This window comes from Nomascus leucogenys, chromosome 3 (assembly GCF_006542625.1).
Source record: "Nomascus leucogenys isolate Asia chromosome 3, Asia_NLE_v1, whole genome shotgun sequence".
In the NCBI taxonomy this organism is placed as follows: Eukaryota; Metazoa; Chordata; class Mammalia; order Primates; family Hylobatidae; genus Nomascus; species Nomascus leucogenys.
This window is the reverse complement of record NC_044383.1, coordinates 33292727-33314893: the sequence shown is the minus strand read 5'-3', so window position 1 is coordinate 33314893 and position 22167 is coordinate 33292727. Positions and strand designations below refer to the sequence as shown.

The 22167-nt window shown below is 47.7% G+C and overlaps 1 long non-coding RNA gene across 1 annotated transcript; it reads left to right on the top strand.

The window, feature by feature from the left end:
* The first annotated feature begins 4411 nt into the window (after positions 1-4411).
* Positions 4412-21928, top strand: LOC100603008. Its single transcript, XR_004029043.1, has 3 exons — positions 4412-4848; positions 13204-13436; positions 21611-21928. It is a non-coding gene; the product is annotated as an uncharacterized LOC100603008 (long non-coding RNA).
* The last annotated feature ends 239 nt before the right edge of the window (positions 21929-22167 follow it).

Sequence of the window (22167 nt, the reverse complement as noted above, 5' to 3'; positions counted from 1 at the left end):
AGTGTTGGTGAGGCTGTGGTGAAATTTGAACCCTCATGCATTGCTGATAGGAATCTAAAATTGTGCATTTGCTTTGGAAAATAGTATAGCAGTTCCTCAAAAGGTTAAAAACATAGTTACCATATGACCCAGCAATTCTACTCCTAGGTATATAGGCAAGAGAATTGAAAACATATGTCCACACAAAAACGTGCACGTGAATGTTCATAGCTGCATTATATAATAGCCAAAAAGTGGAAACAACACAAACTCCCAACAAGAGATGAATAAACACAATGTGGGATATTCATATAATGGAGTATTATTTAGCCATAAAAAAGAATGAAGTACTGATACATGATACAATAGGGATGGACCTTGAAAACATTATTCAAAGTCAAAGAAGGCAAAGAAGTCAGACACAAAAAACTATATAACATACGATTTCATTTACTATGAAATGTCCAGAATGGGACATCTAGAGACAGAACGTTGATCTGTGGTTGCTAGAGACTGGGGGAAGGGTTGCCAATGTGCATGGATTCTGTGGGGAGTGATGAAAGTGTTCTAAAGTTAGATTTTGGTAAGGGTTGCATGTCTCTGTGAATATACTAAAAATGTCTGCATCATACACTAAAAGAGTAATTTTATGGTATATAAATTATATCTTGATAAAAAATTATATAAGAAAAAAGCCCTCTATTTTAATGTTTTACCACTAGTTGTAGCTGAGACGCAAACCCAAATATATTAAGGAAGTACTGATGAAAATAAATTTTTTGATTAAAGGAAGTGCTCCATATTCTCTCTCTCTTTTTTTTTTTTTTTTTTTTTGAGATAGAGTCTCACTCTGTTGCCCAGGCTGGAGTGCAGTGGCACGTTCTCTGCTCACTGCAACCTCTGCCTCCTGGGTTCAAGCAAGTCTTCTGCCTCAGCCTCCCAAGTAGCTGAGATTATAGGCACCTGCCACCATGCCTGGCTAATTTTTGTATTTTTAGTAGAGATGGGGTTTCACCATGTTGGCCAGGGTGGTCTCGAGCTCCTGACCTCAAGTGATCTGCCCACCTCAGCCTCCCAAAGTGCTGGGATTATAGGCATGAGATACCACGCCCAGTCCATGTTCTCTTAATTATGCAGTGATGTAGTCTCTAGTCTCAAACTTCAAAGGGACAAAGACTAGCCACATGAGAAAAGGCAAGCTGCTATAAACTGGAGTATAATATGACAACTTGGCTGTACCAAGTTACTTGGAAAAATCCAGATACCATGTTCTACATTTAAAGGGGTTTAGGCAACTGCATAAACACAGACTTAACTTCCTTTTGAGTGGGAAATTAAAGTTCTGAGTCCATCAGACTTGTGGATGCAATCATAATAACAATAACAATATTTACTAGAGCTGGGCACTGTACTGAATGCTTGGCAGTGTGTTATTGCACCGCATCAGAAGCAGGTGTTATTATTACCTAGATTTTACTGATGAGGTAACTGAGTGCACTTGGAGAAAAAGCTGTGAGAAAATGTGTAATGTTGCTATGATCTGGTTCCAGAGCTATGGTCTTAACTACTGGCTCTACTGGGTGTGGAGTAGATGACAAACTAAATATGTCGTAATGTGTCATATGTCCAACTGTATGCCTGGCAATATTCAGTTATACTCAGAGGCAAAGCCTGGTGATGTGGCCCTCCTCCCTGGGTGGCAGTGGCAGGGAGCTTAACTTTTGCACAAACAGCAGATGCACCCACTGTTCCAGAAGAACCCAGCTCACTCCACCTCCTGACCCGTCTTAACATTCAGTCACACCTGGGTTTTAAGCTTTCCTCTTAAGCCATAGATACGTACCCAACATTTCCTGTCTACTTTTCCTAAACCACACTTCACCCTCCTATAAGGTTTTGAGCTCCTCAAAAGCATCTTCCTCTTTCAGAAATGTCTCCCTGCCCCTAAACAGTCAGCACTGGAAACGACAGAATGAGCTCATGTCTTGCTCTAAATTCTGTCACTGCTACAAACTGTGTGAAATGTCACAGGGAGTAGGAGTCATATTTTGTGACCTGTAGTTAACTCTCCGTGCCGCAGGCAAAGAGCTGATTCTTGTACACTGACTTTGGAACAAATGCCACAGGCCCTAATTGCAGGCTCCAAGGAGTTGAGATTCCATACTGGGGTTGCTGGAGGCAGAAGCCTTCCCACTTTCAGGACCAGGACCTGCCCTTCCCCCACCCAGTCCCGCCCAGCCAGCTACACCCTGGCCGCAGAGCGCTCACAAAGGCTCAGTGTGTGTATGCTGGGCTGACTCACAGTGGTTCTGGGCCCAGGCGAGGACCTTCTCAGAGGGGCGGAAGGGGCCCTCTCCCTCCTGGCCATTTTCCATGGGGAGCAGTCAGTAACCAGGACCATGCCAGACTTCAAAAAACAGAGAGGAAAGTGGAAGTGAAAGGCAGCAGAGGACTCAGAATTGCTGTTTCTTATTTCTTTCTTAGAGAATTATGGACAGCAGGAAGGACTCACCTTTTAGTCTGTCAGTTTGTTTGTGAGAGAGAGAGAGAGAGAGAGAGAGAGAAAGATACATTTTAATTGAGAGACAATTCACACAATATAAAACTAACCACTTTATTTACTGAGACAGGGGTCTCCCTATATTGCCCAGGCCTGGTCTCAAACTCCTGGGCTCAAGTGATCCTCCTCCCTTGGCCTCCCAAAGTGCTGGGATGACAGGCATGAGCCACTGCGCCCGGCTAAACTAATCATTTTATTTTATTTATTTATTTTGAGACAGAGTTTTGCTCTTGTCGCCCAGGCTGGAGTGCAATGGGATGATCTCAGATCACTGCAACCTTCGCCTCCTGGGTTCAAACGATTCTCCTGCTTCAGCCTCCTGAGTAGCTGGGATTACAGCACCTGCCACCATGCCCATCTTTTTTTTTTTTTCTTTCTTTCTTTCTTTCTTTTTTTTTTAGTAGAGACGGGGTTTCACCATGTTGGCCAGGCTAGTCTCAAACTCCTGACCTCAGATGATCCGCCTGCCCCAACCTCTCAAAGTACTGGGATTACAGGTGTGAGCCACCGTACCAGGCCGAACTAACCATTTTAAATTGACCAGTTCTGTGGCACTTAGTGCATTCACAATATTGTGCAAACACTACCTTCTGTTCTAAAACATTTTCACCCCAAAAGAAAACTTGAACCCATTCAACAGTGATTCCCCATCTTCCCACCCACACTCCGCCCCGGTGACCATCAGTCTGCTTTCTGTCTCTATGGATTTACCACTTCAGGATATTTCATTTACATGGAATCGTACAATATGTGACCTTCTGTGTCTGGCTTCCTTCTCTTGGCATAATCTTTCAACGTTCATCCCTGTTGGAGCATATTATCAGTACTTCATTCCTGTTTATTACCTATTCATATTCCATTGTATGAATATACCACAGTTGGTTTACTGATTTATCAATTGATGAACACTGGAGTTGCTTCCACCTTTTGGTTATTGTGAATAGCACTGCCATGAACATTTGAATGCAAATATGAGTACCCGTTTATAATTTATTAGGGTTTATATCTAGGAGTGGAGTTGCTGGGTCGGATGCTAATTTGATATTTAACTTTTCGTGGCACCATCAAACTGTTTCTCCAGTGGCTGCACCACTTTACATTTTCTCCAGCAATGTATGAGAGTCACCCTCTTCTTAACGTGTACCCATTTGTCTGTTTCCTCTTCCCTACTTTTTAGAAAGCCAGTTCCCCAAAGACTTCTCTCTTCCCTGGAGCAGAGGGTGGGAGAAGTTGCATCTCTAATAGAAAGACTATCCTAAGCCTCCATTCTTACCTTTTCCGCAAATAGAATACGGTGACCAGGAGGAGGCGAGAACAGGCTGCCACCTCCCTGGGGTCACTAAGGTACACCCACTACAGCCATTAACGCGGCTCCACAAAACTACCCTCCTAGCGACCTCCAACGCCTCGGTCCTCACCCAGAACATCATGTTAAACTTTTAAACAGTCAAAGCTGAGCGCAGATAGGAAAGGGCTCGGTGTGGGAGGTGCCAGCTCTGGCTCAGCCCTGCGGGTGAGTGTTTAACTTTCAGCCCAAGCTTAAGATCTCCGAAGACACCCATCGCCTTGTCCTGCCCAGTCCCCTCCGCTAAAGGGCCGGCCTGCCCGGGCCTGGCTGGCAGCTGACTTGAATGGAGAGGAAGGGCCTCCCTCTCCACCCACTCTCGCCGGGGTTACTGCCGGTCACAGACCCGGGCCTTCAAGAGCTATTTACACCTACAACAGCCCACCAGCGCCTGACCACGCCGGAGCCAATCAGCGGCCCCCAAGCTTGTCTGATTCTGTCTGCTCCAATCAGGAGGCGCGGTCCTTCCAGCCTCTTGCTCCTGTGAATCACAGGTCGGCGGGAGCCTTTTTTCGTTGTTGTTTTTTTTTGTTTTTTTTTTCCGGGGAGTCGGCCTCGGGGCTCTGCTCTCCTACCTCAGTCTGCCCTACCCTGGAATGGGGAAAATGCGGACATGCCACTCACTCCGGCCGCGAAGAGTGCTCCAGAACTCAGAGAGTTTTCCAGACGGGTGGAGATCGCGTTCCCTGCCCGCCGAGGTCCCATCGCTTCCCTGCTGGGAAGACAAATGAGGCGCTTTAGCTGTCTCCAAGACCAGCCCCTCCCTCATAACCCGAGATTCCTTGTGGGCTCTTAGTCCATAGCTGCCTTTGAGGTGGTGTAGACCTTGCTAACCAGGACGGCCCAGTAGGCAGAGCTCATTTTTATTCCTGTCTGCAATCGTGCAAAAACCCCTCTTATAGAAGAGGCAGAGCGCCAGGAGTCAGCAAAACACACTAAAGATTGGGCAGTCACTGGGGAGAACGTGAGTAAAAGCACAGGAACAGCAAAGCGTTCAGGAACGTTTGAGGCTGACGCAACCGGCGCAGGAAGGTGGTGTGTGGTGGGAGAGTGGGAGGAGACAGTGGAAAGTTTAGACTTGCTTCTGTAAGTGATAAGCAGTCATCAGATATTTTCAAGCAGGAGAGGAAAATAATCTCTCTGTTTCGCAAAGTTAACTCTCATGGCAACAGAGCAGAGTAGCAGGGGGATGGGGGCTGGGAGATGTTGGGAGGCTATTGTTACCACTCCGGTGAAGAGTCATGGGACCTCAAAAGCTGGGATAGTCACGGTGGGAATGGAAAGGAAGGGCACAAGCTGAGAGGCATTTGGGAGGAGAATCAATAGCACTTTATTGACTGGATGTGTGAGATGAGTGAGGACAGCAATCAGAAGAGGACTTTGAGGTTTCTAGCCTGAGTGGCTGGAAGGGCAGCACTTCCCCTACCTGAAATAGGCAGCGAAAAGGAGAGAGAAAGAGAGAAGCAGAGAGATTTTGCAAAGGGAATAGGAGTTCAGTTTTTGACGTGTGGCGTTTGAATTGCAAGAAGTACATCCCTGTGGATATAATACCCAGTAGACAGTTGGGAATTAGGATCTGGTGTCGAGAAGAAAAGGAGAGATGAGATCCAAAAGGTTTATAGTGGAGCTGGAGAGAAATTGATGACCTAAAGAGAAATTATAGAATAAGAAGATTCGGGCAGGGCACGGTGGCTCATGCCTGTAATCCCAGCATTTTGGGAGACCAAGGTAGGAGGATTGCTTGAGTCCAGGAGCTCGAGACCAGCCTGGGCAACATGGTGAGACCCCGACTCTACAAAAAATGCAAAAATTAGCCGGGTGTGGTGACACGTGCCTGTAATCCCAGCTACTTGGGAGGCTGAGGTGGGGGGATCACCTGAGCCTGGGGAGGTCTAGGCTGCAGTGAGCTGACATAGCACCACTGCACTCCAACCTGGGCAACAGAACAAGAGCAAGACCCTGTCTCAAAAGAAAAAAAAAAAAAAAAAGAAGATTCAAGTACAGAATCTTGGGAAGGTAGAAACAGGACACAGAGGCCAGGTGTGGTGGCTCATGCCTGTAATCTCAGCACTTTGGAGGCTGAGGTGGGTGGATCACCTGAGGTCAGGAGTTCAAGACCAGCCTAGCCAACATGGTGAAACCCTGTCTCTATTAAAAATTATCCAGGTGTGGTGGCGGGCGCCTGTAATCCCAGCTTCTCGAGAGGCTGAGGTAGGAGAATGGCTTGAAACATGGGAGGCAGAGGTTGCAGTGAGCTGAGATTGTGCCACTACATTCCAGCCAGGGGAACAGAGTGAGACTCCCTCTCAAAAAAAAGAGGACACAGAGCTAGCAAAACAGACAAAGAAGTATCAGAAAGATATGAAAAATAAAAAAAAAAGCAAACTAAGAGGAAGCAGGACACTGTTTATATATGTACAAAACAGTAGGACATTGGTTAAATAAATTATAAAGCATTCATTTGATAGAATACAGCCATTAAAATTATGTTGTAAAACTATATAATTGCCATAAAGAGATGTTCAATGCATCTTTTTCCCCCCAGTGCATCTTAGAAACACTCAGGTTAAAAAATAGTATATATGCTGGGCACAGTGGCTCACGTCTGTAATCCCAGCACTTTGAGAGACCAAGGCAGGTGGATCACGAGGTCAGGAGTTTGAGACCACCCTGGCCAACGTAGTGAAACCCTGTCTCTACCAAAAATACAAAATTAGCCCGGCATGGAGGCAGGTGCCTGTAATCCCAGCTACTCCGGAGGCTGAGGCAGGCGAATCACTTGAACCTGGGAGGCAGAGGTTGCAGTGAACAGAGATTGTGCCACTGCACTCCAGCCCAAGTGACAATGCGAGACTCTATCTCAAAAAAAAAATAGTGTATATATATATATAATTGTACCATTTTTTTAAAATTACATATGTGACTGCAAAAAGGCAGAGGGCTGGGTGGCTCATGCCTGTAATCCCAGCACTTTGGGAGGCCAAGGCAGGCGGATCACCTGAGGTCAGGAGTTTGAGACCAGCCTAGCCAATAACTGTTGTACAAAATAGAACAATTTTTGTATTTTGTAAAAATACAAAAATTAGCCAGGTGTGGTAGTGCATGTCTGTAGTCCCACCTACTCAGGAGGCTGAGGCAGGAGAATCCCTTGAACCCAGGAGGCGGAGGTTGCAGTGAGCTGAGATTGCGCCACTGTACTACAGCCTGGGTGACAGAGTGAGACGCCGTCTCAAAAAAAAAAAAAAAAAGGCATGAGGAAACTTTTAGGATGAGGGAACTGTTCTATATGTTCATTGAGGTAATGTTTACACAGCTCTGTACAATTATCCAAACTCCTCATAAGGGAGGAGACCACCCCTCATATTGTCTTATGCCCAATTTCTGCCTCCAAAGAAAGAAGAAGTAAAAACTAAAAGACAGAAATGAAATCCACAGGCAGACAGCCTGGCACCACACCCTGGGCCTGGTAGTTAAAGATCGACCCCTGACCTAATCGGTTATGTTATCTATAAATTACAGACATTGTATGGAGAAGCACTGTGAAAACCCCTGTCCTGTTTTGTTCCATTCTAATTACCAGTGCATGCAGCCCCTAGTCACGTACCCCTTGCCTGCTCAATCCATCACGACCCTTTCACGCAGGCCCCCCTAGAGTGGTAAGCCTTTAAGAGGGACAGGAATTGCTCACTCAGGGAGCTCGGTTTTTGAGACGTGAGTCTTGCCGATGCTCCCGGCCAAATAAAGCCCTTCCTTCTTTAACTCGGTGTCTAAGGGGTTTTATCTGTGGCTTGTCCTGCTACACTCAAACTAGAATTCCTTAATTTTTTATTTTTTATTATTTTTATTTATTTATTTTAGAGACTGAGTCTCACTCTGTCATCCAGGCTGGAGTGCAATGGCATGATCTCGGCTCACTGCAACCTCCACCTCCCAGGTTCAAGTGATTCTCCTGCCTCAGCCCCTGGAGTAGCTGGGACTACAGGTGTGCAGCATCATGCCCAGCTAATTTTTGTATTTTTAGTAGATGTGGGGTTTCACCATGTTGGCCAGGCTGGTCTCGAACTCCTGACCTCAGGTGATCTGCCCTCCTCGGCCTCCCACAAGTGCTGGGATTACAGGCATGAGCCACCATGCCCAGCTGAATGCCTTAATTTTAACAAGAGGGGGACTGTTGATGGTACCCACTTCACAGGGTTGCCCTGGGGATTAAATGGCAGACCAGAGCATACTGCCTGGAATATAAGAAGGGCTCAATCAGTAGAGAAGGGAAGGATGACCCAGGACCACAGCACGGAGGAGGCAAGACTGGGAGCAAGGCCCAGAGTATGGGTAAAGACCACACCTGGGCCTCTAAAACAAAACCACCAACAAATAAAAGACCCTAGAATGGGTCCAGACAAAAAGGAAAATTGAGAAACTGAAAACTTTAAGACTGAAAAAGAGCGCTGGGCATGGTGCCTCATGCCTATAATCCCAACACTTTGAGAGGCCAACATAAGAGAATTGCTTGAGCCCAGGAGTTCAAGACCAGCCTGGACAACATAGGGAGACCCCGTCTCTACACAAAATAAAAAATAATTAGTGGGATGTGGTACACGTCTGTGGTCCCAGCTACTTGGGAGGCTGAGGCAGGAGGATTGCTTGAGCCTGAGAGGTTGCGGCTTTGGTGAGCCACAATCATACCACTGTAGTCCAGACTCTGTCTCCAAAAAAAAAAAAAAAAAGGGGTCGGGGGGAAGGTTTATGAGGGGCCTTGGTAGCTGACTTAGAATATAACACAGATGAGGAAATAGACCTATTCCTCATTATCCAGAGGGTTGAATAAAGGAATAAAACTATGTGGGAATGAGAGCAAGCGTGGCTATGGATGGGAAGGCAGCTCAAATAACTTGAGCTGTTCTACAGTGTCTTGGGAGGAATAAGCTGCTTCTCTCACTATATTTGTTCAACTCGTTCAAGATTCTGTAAGCGGGTTCCTGAAAGGGATGAGATACTGGATTAGATACCTCTTAGGTTCCACCTAGTTTTAAGGCTATGATATAAAGCACATCAAAACTCTTCAACCAAACATAAGGTAATAGGAGTTATGTTATTTTCAGTCTATGGAATGGATGTCAATCTCATCTCTTTTGATTGTCAAGCTAGTTCCCATTTCTTCATGGTTTTGATCAAATCTGTTTAAGCTGTCTTTATGATCTGTACTAGGTGAGCTTAAAGTGATCATACCTGGCTGATAAATACTAATTGCATTTCTAAGTAGGCCTCTGGTAGAAATTTAATTATTTGGTTTTAATGTGAGCTTTTTTGTTTTGTTTTGTTTTGCTTTTTGAGACAGAGTCTCACTCTGTCGCCAGGCTGGAGTGCAGTGGCGTGATCTTGGCTAACTACAACCTCCGCCTCCCGGGTTCAAGCAATTCTCCTGCCTCAGCCTCCCGAGTAGCTGGGACTACATGTGTGCCCACCACACCCGACTAATTTTTTATTTTTAGTAGAGACAGGATTTCACCATGTTGGCCAGGATGGTCTTGAGCTCCTGACCTCGTGATCTGCCCACCTTGGCCTCCCAAAGTGCTGGGATTATGGGCGTGAACTACCATGCCCAGCCCTTAATGTTAGTTCTTATTATACTTCATATCTATACCATTCATTTTGCATACTATGGTGCAATAGAAAAACCATTAGGCTAGGAGTCAATATGACCCAGTTTCAAGTACTGGTTCTATTACTTAATAGATGTGTGGCTTTGGGGAATGTCATGTATGCAGAGGTTTTCAATGTGTGGTCCATGGTATCCATAAGGCCAAAATGATGTTCATGGTGATATTAAGCCGTTATTTGCCTTTTTTCACCATCATGTTGACATTTCTTCTGATGATGGGAAATTCTTTGCACCTTGATAGGAATCACGGTAGTAGCACCAAACTGTACCAGTGGGCATTACATTCCTTACTGCCCTGCACTTGGGGGGGAATTCAGTCCCCCAGGCTGGAATGCAATGGTCTTGGCTCACTGCAACCTCTGCCTCCCGGGTTCAAGCGATTCTCCTGCCTCAGCTTTCCAAGTAACTAAAATTACAGGTGCCTGCCACCACGCCTGGCTAATTTTTGTATTTTTAGTAGTTTCACCATGTTGGCCAGGCTGGTCTCGAACTCCTGACCTCAGGTGATCCACCTACCTTGGCCTTCCAAAGTGCTGGGATTACAGGTGTGAGCCACCATGCCCAGCCAAGATGTTCTTGATAAAATAAAAATTATTAATTTATTAAATTTTGATCCTTAAGAACATCTTTCAAAAATTCCGTGGCATGAAATGGGAAGTAGGAAGTACTTATAAAGTACTTCTGCTACATGTCAAAGAACAGTGGTTGTCTTGAGGAAAAACATTAGTGTGATCATTATAGTTGTGAGCTGAATTAACCCCTTTATCATGTAATATCACTTTTGTTTGAAAGAATAACTGACAAACTGGTTGTTCAGACTGGTATTTTGCAGTTTCAAGAACATTAATAAAGTAAAATTGTTACTTCAAGGTAACAACTTGCAATATTTGTCCCAATGATAAAATTTGAGCTTTTGGCAGTGGCTCATGCCTATAATCCCAGCACTTAGGGAGGCTGAGGCAGGAGGAGCACTTGAGCTCAGGAGTTTGAGACCAGCCTGGGCAGTCTCTCCAAAAAGAAAAAAAAAATTAGCCAAGCGTGGTGGTGAGAGGTGACAGCGTGCTGGCAGTCCTCACAGCCCTTGCTTGCTCTCGGCGCCTCCTCTGCCTGGGCTCCCACTTTGGCGGCACTTGAGGAGCCCTTCAGCCCACCGCTGCACTGCGGTAGCCCCTTTCTGGGCTGGCCAAGGCGGGAGCCAGCTCCCTCAGCTTGCAGGGAGATGTGGAGGGAGAGGCACGAGCGGGAACCAGGGTGCCTGTGGGCCAGCTGGAGTTCCGGATGGGCGTGGGTTTGGTGGGCCCCGCACATGGAGCAGCCTGCCGGCCCTGCTGGCCCCGGGCAATAAGGGACTTAGCACCCTGGCCAGCAGCTGCGGAGGGTGTACTGGGTCCCCCAGCAGTGCCAGCCCACCAGCGCTGCGCTCGATTACTCGCCGGGCCTTAGCTGCCTTCCTGCCGGGCAGGGCTCAGGACTGCAGCCCGCCATGCCTGAGCCCTCCCCCACCTCCGTGGGCTCCTGAGCAGCCCGAGCCTTCCCGACGAGCGCTGCCCCCTGCTGCACCACGCCCAGTCCCATCGATCACCCAAGGGCTGAGGAGTGCGAGCGCATGGCGCGGGATTGGCAGGCAGTTCCACCTGCAGCCCCAGTGCTGGATCCACTGGGTGAAGCCAGCTGGGCTCCTGAGTCTGGTGGGGCCTTGGAGAACCTTTATGTCTAGCTCAGGGATTGTAAATACACCAATCGGCACTCTGTATCTAGCTCAAGGTTTGTAAACACACCAATCAGCACTCTGTGTCTAGCTCAGGATTTGTGAGTGCACCAATCGACACTCTGTATCTAGCTGCTCTGGTGGGGCCTTGGAGAACCTTTGTGTCCATACTCTGTATCTAACTGATCTGATGGGGATGTGGAGAACCTTTATGTCTAGCTCAGGGATTGTAAATGCACCAATCAGCACCCTGTCAAAACAGACCACTTGGCTCTACCAATCAGCAGGACGTGGGTGGGGCCAGATAAGAGAATAAAAGCAGGCTGCCCGAGCCAGCAGTGGCAACCTGCTCGGGTCCCCTTCCATACCAGGGAAGCTTTGTTCTTTCGCTCTTTGCAATAAATCTTGCTACTGCTCACTCTTTGGGTCCACACTGCTTTTATGAGCTGTAACACTCACCGCGAAGGTCTGCAGCTTCACTCCTGAAGCCAGCGAGACCACGAGCCCACCAGGAGGAACGAACAACTCCAGATGCGCCACCTCTAAGAGCTGTAACACTCACCACGAAGGTCTGCAGCTTCACTTCTGAAGCCAGCGAGACCACAAGCCCACCGGGAGGAACGAACAACTCCAGACGCGCCGCCTTAAGAGCTGTAACACTCACCGTGAAGGTCTGCAGCTTCACTTCTGAGCCAGCGAGACTCTGAACCCACCAGAAGGAAGAAACTCCGAACACATCCGAACATCAGAAGGAACAAACTCCAGACGCGCCACCTTAAGAGCTGTAACACTCACCGCGAGGGTCCGTGGCTTCATTCTTGAAGTCAGTGAGACCAAGAACCCACCAATTCCGGACACAGTGGCATGCACCAGCTGAGGTGGAAGGAGCACTTGAGCCTGGGAGCCTAAGGCTGCAGTGAGCCATGATTGTGCCACTGCACTCCAGCCCAGGCAACAGAGCAAGACCTTGTCAAAAAAAAAAAAAAAGAAAAAGAAAAGAAAAAATAGCTTTCAAGCAAAACTCAGCATTGTGGTAATCTTGCATGTGGTACTAAGCTTGACAGCTTCCTAATAATTAAAGACTCTTCTGATTATATTAGTGGTGATGTTCACAAATGTGAATTTTTAAATATTATAGAATAAAATGTGTCAACATTTTAGGAGATTTGCATAACTCAGTGAATGAATACTTTTCAAATGACCAAAACAAAATATTACAAAATCATGCATGGATAAAAGGTGCATTGAAAATGCAAATGAGGCCAGGTGTGGTGGCTCATGTCTCTAATCCCAGCATTTTGGGAGGCAGAGGCTGGAGGATCACTTGAGGCCAGACATTTGAGACCAGCCTGGCCAACACAGCAAGATCCTATCTCTAAAAATAATAAGAGTAAGAAAATTAGCCAGGCATGGTGGCATGCATGTGAAGTCTTAGCTACTTGGGAGGCTAAGGTGGGAGGATGGCTTGAGCTTAGGAGTTTGAGGTTACAGGAAGTTATGATTGTGCCACTGCCCTCCAGCCTGGGTGATGGAGTAAGACCATGTTTCAAAAACAAAACAAAAGAAATGCAAGTTAGACCAATGAACTATAATGTAATGGAATACAAAAAATTCATTGATATGGTTTCAAATTCCCAGTGCAATTAACCTTTAAGATACTACATGTCAGGCCTCTGAGCCCAAACTAAGCCATCATATCCCCTGTGACCTGCATGTATACATCCAGATGGCCTGAAGCAACTGAAGATCCACAAAAGAAGTGAAAATAGCCTTAACTGATGACATTCCACCATTGTGATTTGTTCCTGCCTCATCCTAACTGATAGGATATATTCTCCCCCACCCTTAAGGTACTTTGTAATATTCTCTCTGCCTTGAGAATGTACTTTGTACTCCTATCCCAAATCTATAAGAACTGATAATCCCCTACCCTTTGTTGACTCCTTTTTCAGACTCAGCCTGCCTGCACCCAGGTGAAATATACAGCCTTATTGCTCACACAAAGCCTGTTTGGTGGTTTCTTCACACGGACGCATGTGACATTTGGTGCTGAAGACCCAGGACAAGAGGACTCCTTTGGGAGAACAGTCCCCTGTCCTCGCCCTCACTCCGTGAGGAGATCCACCTATGATCTCAGGTCCTCAGACCAACCAGCCCAAGGAACATCTCACCAATTTCAAATTGGGTAAGTGGTCTTTTCACTCTTCTCCAGCCTCTCTCGCTACCCTTCAATCTTCCTCTCTCACTACCCCTCAATCTCCCTATCCTTCCAATTCCTGTTCTTTTTCCTCTCTAGTAGAGATAAGGAGACACATTTTATCCATGGACCCAAAACTCCAGCATCAGTCATGGACTCGGGAAGATAGTCTTCCCTTGGTGTTTGATCACTGGGGGGACGCCTGCCTGATTATTCACCCACACTCCATTGGTGTCTGATCACTGTGGGGATGCCTGCCTTGGTCATTCACCCACATTCCCTTGGTGGCAAGTCAATTGTGGGGAAACCTGCTTTGGCTGCTCACCCACATTGCAGCCCAGGGCTGCTCAACGCCCCCCGCCACCCCACCTGCCTTCTCCGTGTCTCTATCCTCTCTTTTCTCTGGGTTTACCTCCTTCACTATGGGCAACCTTCCACCCTCCATTCCTCCTTCTTCTCCCTTAGCCTGTGTTCTCAAAAATTTAAAACCTCTTCAACTCACACCTGACCTAAAACCTAAGTGTCTTATTTTCTTCTGCAACACCACTTGGCCCCAATACAAACTCGACAATGATTCCAAATAGCCAGAAAATGGCACTTTCGAGTTCTCCATCCTACAAGATCTAGCTAATTCTTGTCATAAAATGGGCAAATGGTCTGAGGTGCCTGATATCCAGGCATTCTTTTACACATTGGTCCCTCCCTAGTCTCTGCTCCCAATGTGACTCATCCCAAATCTTTCTTCTTTGTCTCCTGTCTGTTCCTTCGGTCTCCACCCCAAGTTCTGAGTCCTTTGAATCCTTCTTTTCTATGGACTCATCTGACCTCTCCCCTTCTCCCCAGGCTGCTTCTCACCAGGACGAGCCAGGTCCCAATTCTTACTTAGCCTCTGCTCCCCCACCCTAAAATCCTTTTATCACCTCCCCTCCTCACACCCGGTACGGCTTACAGTTTCATTCCACGACTAGCTCTCCCCCACCTGCCCAACAATTTCCTCTTAAAGAGATAGCTGACCATCCTGACTTCATCAGAGCAGGCTGGTGCCTGGCCTTCCTGGCATGAGTGGGTGTTCTGACAGGCCCCCAGTTTGTCCCATCTGCACTGCCAAGAGGTCTCCAGGTGGCCAGAGGAGCAAAGTTGCCTTCCAAGTGCCTGTTGGTGCCTGGGAGAACACAGCAGGAGCGTCGTGCGGCCCACAGAGCAGTGCATGGCGATTCCAGGTGCTGAACAACTCCCCTTGACCCTTGGGCCTGCATCAGACTCCCGGCTGCAGAATCAGAAGCTGAGTCCAGGCAACCGCTCGGCCACTCCCGGTTGCTCCTCTCTGGACACCCAGTTACTAAAGTCAGCAAAGAAGATGTGGTAATCACCGCCTGATCTCCACACGGTGAACACAACACTCTCACTAACACCTCCTTGACCAGTCTTCAGCACTGGGGGTGGACAGGCAGGTTTTCTGTGTTTACCAGAATTGCACAGGCTAAGCACAAACATGGAACCAAAGTTCCAGGTGAGGAAACCTCACTCGCAGAAGCCCAGGCTGCATCCTACCAGGTGATGCAGCCCGCCTAGGCTGTGGGTGCCAGGAGCTGAGTGCTAGGGACTCGTCATGAGTGGGAATCCCCATATTCCTGTCACTGCTGTCAAACAGAAGGTAAACAGTCTTATGAATGTATTTCCTTAGGAAAACTCGTACAAACTTTTATTAGGATATCTATTTATTTAATACTGAACTTTGGCCTACTTTGTGATAAGACTATAAACAAATTGAGGAAATCACTATTTCTCACTTCTATACTTTCTCAAAAAATAATTTTGCTACAGAGTTCAGTATACTGTGTACTATTGATCTTCTATTGTGAAAGCAAAGCATTTCATCAAAACAAAATGTTTTAAATTATGAGTGAAAATTGTGTATGTTAATTTTGCAGCTGTAATATTAATCAAACTTTGTGTAATTCTAATCACAAAATGATGTGCCTTAAATGCCCCTCCAGCTGTGGGTTGGCAGTGTCCAGACAGGGACACTGAAATCCTGAACGATTGCTAGACCAATTCTATTAAAAACATTTCGCTTCCTTCCTTCCTTCCTTCCTTCCTTCCTTCCTTCCTTCCTTCCTTCCTTCCTTCCTTCCTTCCCTCTTCCTTCTTTCTTTTTCTTTTCTTCCCTCTGTGGCCCAGGCTGGAGTACACTCAGCTCGCTGCAGACTCCCTGCGTCCGGCTCCCGTGATTCTCCTGTCCTGGCCTGCGGGCTGCCTGCGATTGCCGGCGCGCGCCACCACCCCTCCCTGGTTTTTCTCCTTTGGCTGGAGGCGCGGTTTCGCCATGTCGGCCAGGCTGGTCTCCAGCTCCTGACCTCCGGTGGTCTGCCCGCCTCGGCCTCTAGAGGTGCTGGGACTGCAGACGGAGGCTTGCTCACTCGGTGCTCGGTGTTGCCCGGGCTGCAGTGCGGTGGCGTGGTCTTGGCTCGCTGCAGCCTCCGCCTCCCAGACGCCTGCCTTGGCCTCCCAGGGTGCTGGGATTGCAGCCTCTGCCCGGCCGCCGCCCTGTCTGGGAGGTGGGGAGCGTCTCTGCCTGGCCGCCCATCGTCTGGGTTATGAGGAGCTCCTCTGCCCGGCCGCCCCATCTGGGAGGTGAGGAGCACCTCTGCCCAGCCGCCACCCCGTCTAGGAAGTGAGGAACGTCTCTGCCTGGCCGCCCATCGTGTGGGATGTGAGCAGCGCCTCTGCCCGGCCACCACCCCATCTGGGAAGTAAGGAGCGCCTCTGCCCGGCTGCCCCGTCCAGGAAGTGAGGAGCGCCTCTGCCCGGCTGCCCCGTCCGGGAAGTGAGGAGCGCCTCTGCCTGGCCGCCCCGTCCGGGAAGTGAGGAGCACCTCTGCCTGGCCGCCCCGTCTGGGATGTGGGGAGCGCCTCTGTCCGGCCGCCCATCGTCTGGGATGTCAGGAGCGGCTCTGCCCGCCACCACCCCATCTGGGAAGTGAGGAGCGCCTCTGCCTGGCCGCCCCATCCGGGAAGTGAGGAGCGCATCTGCCCGGCCGCCCTGTCTGGGAAGTGAGGGGCGCCTCTGCCTGGTCGCCCCGTCTGGGATGTGGGGAGCGCCTCTGCCTGGCCGCCCCGTCTGGGAAGTGAGGAGCACCTCTGCCTGGCCGCCCCGTCTGGGATGTGGGGAGCGCCTCTGCCCGGCTGCCCTGTCTGGGAGGTCTACCACAGAGGCCAGAAGCAATGTGGGGGCTGGACGTGGTGGCTCACTCCTGTAGTCCCAGTACTCTGGGAGGCCGAGGCGGGTTGATCACTTGAGGCTAGGAGTTTGAGACCAGCCTGGCCAACATGGCAAAACATATGAAAAATACAACGACAAACTAACCAAGCAACCAAGCGACAACAAAACAGGTCTACCCTGGAGTCATACTCTAATTTTTTCTATTTTCCTCCCTTTCTGATCCTTTATCCCACTTTCTTTTTCTTCCTCTTCCTTCTCCTTCTTCTTTGTCAAATAGAGGATTGAGTTATTATCATTGATCCATACAAAGTCCCTCTCTCATTTATTTTCTTTAATTCCCACCCCCCATTTCTATTCCCCGTCTTCCCATGTGCAACCTTCCTAATATGTTTGATATACATCTTTTTGTTTGTATGTACTTTTAGAAAATGTTTATTGTTTTGTGTGCAAAAATAAATAAATAAATAAATAAACATTTCAAGGCAAAAAAAAAAAAAGAGGTGGCTGGAGCTGAAGGCATAGTCAAGGTTAATGCTCCTTTTTCTTCATCTGACCTCTCCCAATCAGTTAGCATTTAGGCTGTTTTTCATCAAATATAAAAACCCAGCCCAGTTCATGGCCCGTTTGGCAACAATGCTTAGATGCTTTACCGCCCTAGACCCAGAGGGGCCAGAAGGCCGTCTTATTCTCAATATGCATTTTATTACCCAACCTGCTCCCGACATTAGAAAAAGCTCCAAAAATTAGATTCCAGTCCTCAAACCCCACAACAGGACTTAATTAACCTCGCCTTCAAGGTGTACAGTAATAGAGTAGAGGCAACATATTTCTGAGTTGCAATTACTTGCCTCCACTGTGAGAGAAGTCCCAGCCACATCTCCAGCACACAAGAACTTCAAAATGCCGAATCGCAGCGGCCAGGTGTTCCTCCAGGACCGCCTCCCCCAGGATCTTTCTTCAAGTGCTGGAAATCTGGTCACTGGGCCAAGGAATGCCTGCAGGCCGGGATTCCTCCTGAGCCATGTCCCATCTGTGCCGGACACTACTGGAAATCGGACTGTCCGACTCACCCAGCAGCCACTCCCAGAGCTGCTTGAACTCTGGCCCAAGACTCTCTAACTCCTTCCCAGATCTTCTTGGCTTAACGGCTGAAGACTGATGCCCAATCGCCTCAGAAGACTCTTGGACCATCACAGATGCTTTGGGTAACTCTTACAGTGAAGGGGAAGTCTGTCCCCTTCTTAATACGGAGGCTACCCACTCCACAATACCTTCTTTTCAAGGGCCTGTTTCCCTTGCCTCCGTAACTGTTGTGGGTATTGACAGCCAGGTTGCTAAACCTGTTAAAACTCCCCAACTCTGGTGCCAACTTGGACAACATTCTTTTATGCACTCTTTTTTAGTTATCCCTACTTGCCCAGCTCCCTTATTAGGTCAAGACATTTTAACCAAATTATCTGCTTCCCTGACTGTTCCTGGGCTACAGCCACACCTCATTGCCACCCTTTTTCCCAGTTCAAAGCCTCCTTGGCATCCTCCCCTTGTATCTCCCCACCTTAATCCACAAGTATGGGACACCTCTACTCCCTCCTTGGCAACCGATCATGCACCCCTTACCATCCCATTAAAACCTAATCACCCTTACCCTGCTCAACACCAATATCCCATCCCACAGCACACTTTAAAAGGATCCCACAGTACACTTTAAAAGGATTAAAGCCTGTTATCACTCGCCTGCTACAGCATGGCCTTCCAAAGCCTATAAACTCTCCTTACAATTCCCCCATTTTACCTGTCCAAAAACCAGGCAAGTCTTACAGGTTAGTTCAGGATCTGTGCCTTATCAACCAAATTGTCTTGCCTATCCACCCCAGAGTGCCAAACCCATATACTCTCCTATCCTCAATACCTCCCTCCACAACCCATTATTCTGTTCTAGATAAACCTAGCTGACCCCATAAATCCTAAATCCTTTCCCCACTCCCCTTTCCATTCCTTAAAAAACAGCCCTAAAAGCTGCTCCCACACTAGCTCTCCCTAACTCATCCCAACCCTTTTCATTACACACAGCCAAAGTGCAGGGCTGTGTGGTCGGAATTCTTACACAAGGGCCGGAACAACGCCCCGTAGCCTTTCTGTCCAAACAACTTGACCTTACTGTTTTAGCCTAGCCCTCATGTCTGTGTGTGGCGGCTGCCGCTGCTTTGATACTTTTAGAGGCCCTCAAAATCACATTATGCTCAACTCACTCTCTACAGTTCTCATAACTTCCAAAATCTATTTTCTTCCTCATACCTGGCACATATACTTTCCGCTCCCTGGCTCTTTCAGCTATACTCAACTCTTTTGAGATGGAGTCTCACTCCGTCTCCCAGGCTGGCGTGCAGTGGCAAAATCTCGGCTCACTGCAGCCTCCACTTCCCGGGTTCCAGCGATTCTCCCGCCTCAGCCTCTGGAGTAGCTGGGATTACAGGTGTGTGCCCCACACCCGGCTAATTTTTTGTATTTTTAGTAGAGATGGGGTTTCACCATGTTGGCCAGGCTGGTCTTGAACTCCTGACCTGAAGTGATCCTCCCATCTCGGCCTCCCAAAGTCCTGGGATTACAGGCATGAGCCACCATGCCCAGCCTATACTCACTCTTTGTTGAGTCTCCGACAATTACCATTGTTCCTGGCCCGGACTTCAATCCAGCCTCCCACATTATTCCTGATAACACACCTGACCCCCATGACTGTATCTCTCTGATCCACCTGACATTCACTCCATTTCCCCATATTTCCTTCTTTCCTGTTCCTCACCCTGATCACACTTGGCTTACTGATGGCAGTTCCACCAGGCCTAATCGCCACACACCAGCAAAGGCAGGCTATGCTATACTATCTTCCACATCTATCCTTATGGCTACCACTCTGCCCTGCTCATTGCCTTAACTCGGGCCCTCACTCTTGCAAAGGGACTACACGTCAATATTTATACTGACTCTAAATATGCCTTCCATATCCTGCACCACCATGCTGTCATATGGGCAGAAAGAGGTTTCCTCACTATGCAAGGGTCCTCCATCATTAATGCCTCTTTAATAAAAACTCTTCTCAAGGCTGCTTTACTTCCAAAGGAAGCAGGAGTCATTCACTGCAAGGGCCATCAAAAGGCATCAGATCCCATCAGGGCAACGCTTATGCTGATATGGTAGCTAAAGAGGAAGCTAGCATTCCAACTTCTGTCCCTCAGGGCCAGTTTTTCTCATTCTAATCGGTCACTCCCACCTACTCCCTCACTGAAACTTCCACGTATCAATCTCTTCCTACACAAGGCAAATGGTCTTGGGTCAAGGAAAATATCTCCTTCCAGCCTCACAGGCCCATTCTATTCTGTCATCATTTCATAACCTCTTCCATGTAGGTTACAAGCCGCTAGCCCATCTCTCAGAACCTCTCATTTCCTTTCCATCATGAAAATCTGTCCTCAAGAAAATCACTTCTCAGTGTTCCATTTACTATTCTACTATCCCTCAGGGATTGTTCAGGCCCCTTCCCTTCCCTACACATCAAGCTGGGGAATTTGCCCCTGCCCAGGACTGGCAAATTGACTTTACTGACATGCGCCGAGTCAGGAAACTAAAATACCTCTTGGTCTGGGTAGACACTTTCACTGGATGGGTAGAGGCCTTTCCCACAGGGTCTGAGAAGGCCACCACGGTCATTTCTTCCCTTCTGTCAGACATAATTCCTCCGTTTGGCCTTCCCACCTCTATACAGTGTGATAACAGACCGGCCTTTATTAGTCAAATCACCCAAGCAGTTTCTCAGGCTCTTGGTATTTAGTGGCTCCTGGTTTTACCTCAAATCGCCACCCTTAAGTCTCTCTTGAAGTGGACAGATCTTCAGTGGCAAGGTACCCTCCAATACTTTCACCCTAATGAAGTCCTATTCTTTACTTTTATACTCATTCTTATTCTGGTTCCCATTCTTATGCCACTCTCTACCTCTCCCCACCACACACTATCAGTCTCACTCTCTCCTAGCCCCGTTTATAATCCTTTTTTTTGTTTTGTTTTTTGAGATGGAGTCTTGCTCTTTCCCCCAGGCTGGAGTGCAGTGGTGTGATCTCTGCTCACTGAAAGCTCCGCCTCCTGGGTTCACACCATTCTCCTTCCTCAGCCTCCTGAGTAGCTGGGACTAGAGGTGCCCGCCACCATGCCCGGCTAATTTTTTGTATTTTTAGTAGAGATGGGGTTTCACCATGTTAGCCGGGATGGTCTCCATCTGACCTCGCGATTCGCCTGCCTCGGCCTCCCAAAGTGCTGGGATTACAGTCGTGAGCCACTATGCCGGCCCTCTAATCCTTCTTTAACAAACAATTGCTGGCTTTGCATTTCTCTTTCCTCCAAAATTGCCAAGGCCTCGACTTACTCACTGCTAAAAAAAAGAGGACTCTGTATATTTTTAAACAAAGAGTGTTGTTTTTACCTAAATCAATCTGGCCTGGTATATGACAACATAAAAAACTCAAGGATAGAGCCCAAAAATTCACCAACCAAGCAAATAATTATGCTGAACCCCCTTGGGCACTCCCTAATTAGATGTCCTGGGTCCTCCCAATTCTTAGTCCTTTAATACCTATTTTTCTCCTTCTCTTATTCAGACCTTGTGTCTTCCTTCCATTTAGTTTCTCAAGTCATACAAAACCGCATCCAGGCCATCAACAATCATTCTATAAGACAAATACTCATTCTAACAAGCCCACAATATCACCCCTTACCCCCAAATCTTTCTTCAGTTTAATCTCTCCCACTCTAGGTTCCCATGCCACCCCTAATCCCGCTCAAAGCAGCCCTGAGAAACATCACCCATTATCTCTCCATACCACCCCCAAAAATGTTTGCTGCCTCAACACTTCACCACTATTTTGTTTTGTTTTTCATATTAATATAAGAAGATAGGAGTGTCAGGCCTCTGAGTCCAAGCTAAGCCATCATATCCCCTGTGACCTGCACGTGTACATCCAGATGACCTGAAGCAACTGAAGATCCACAAAAGAAGTGAAAATAGCCTTAATTGATGACATTCCACCACTGTGATTTGTTCCTGACCCATCCTAACTGATACTATATATTATCCCCCAGCCCTTGAGAATGTACTTTGTACGCCTATCCCAAACCTATAAGAACTAATGATAATCCCATCACCCTTTGCTGACTCTCTTTTTGGACTCAGCCCACCTGCACCCAGGTGAAATAAACAGTCCTGTTGCTCACACAAAGCCTGTTTGGTGGTCTCTTCACACGGACGTGTGTGACACTACACTTGTTGAGTTTTAGTGTAGTATCAAAGAAGAATATCCACAATTATCTATTGAAATCCTCCTCCCTGTGGTGGTTCACACATATAATCCCAGCACTTTGGGAGGCCAAAGTGGACGGATCACTTGAGTCCAGGAATTCAAGACCAGCCTGGACAACATGGTGAAACTTCATCTTTACCAAAATACAAAAA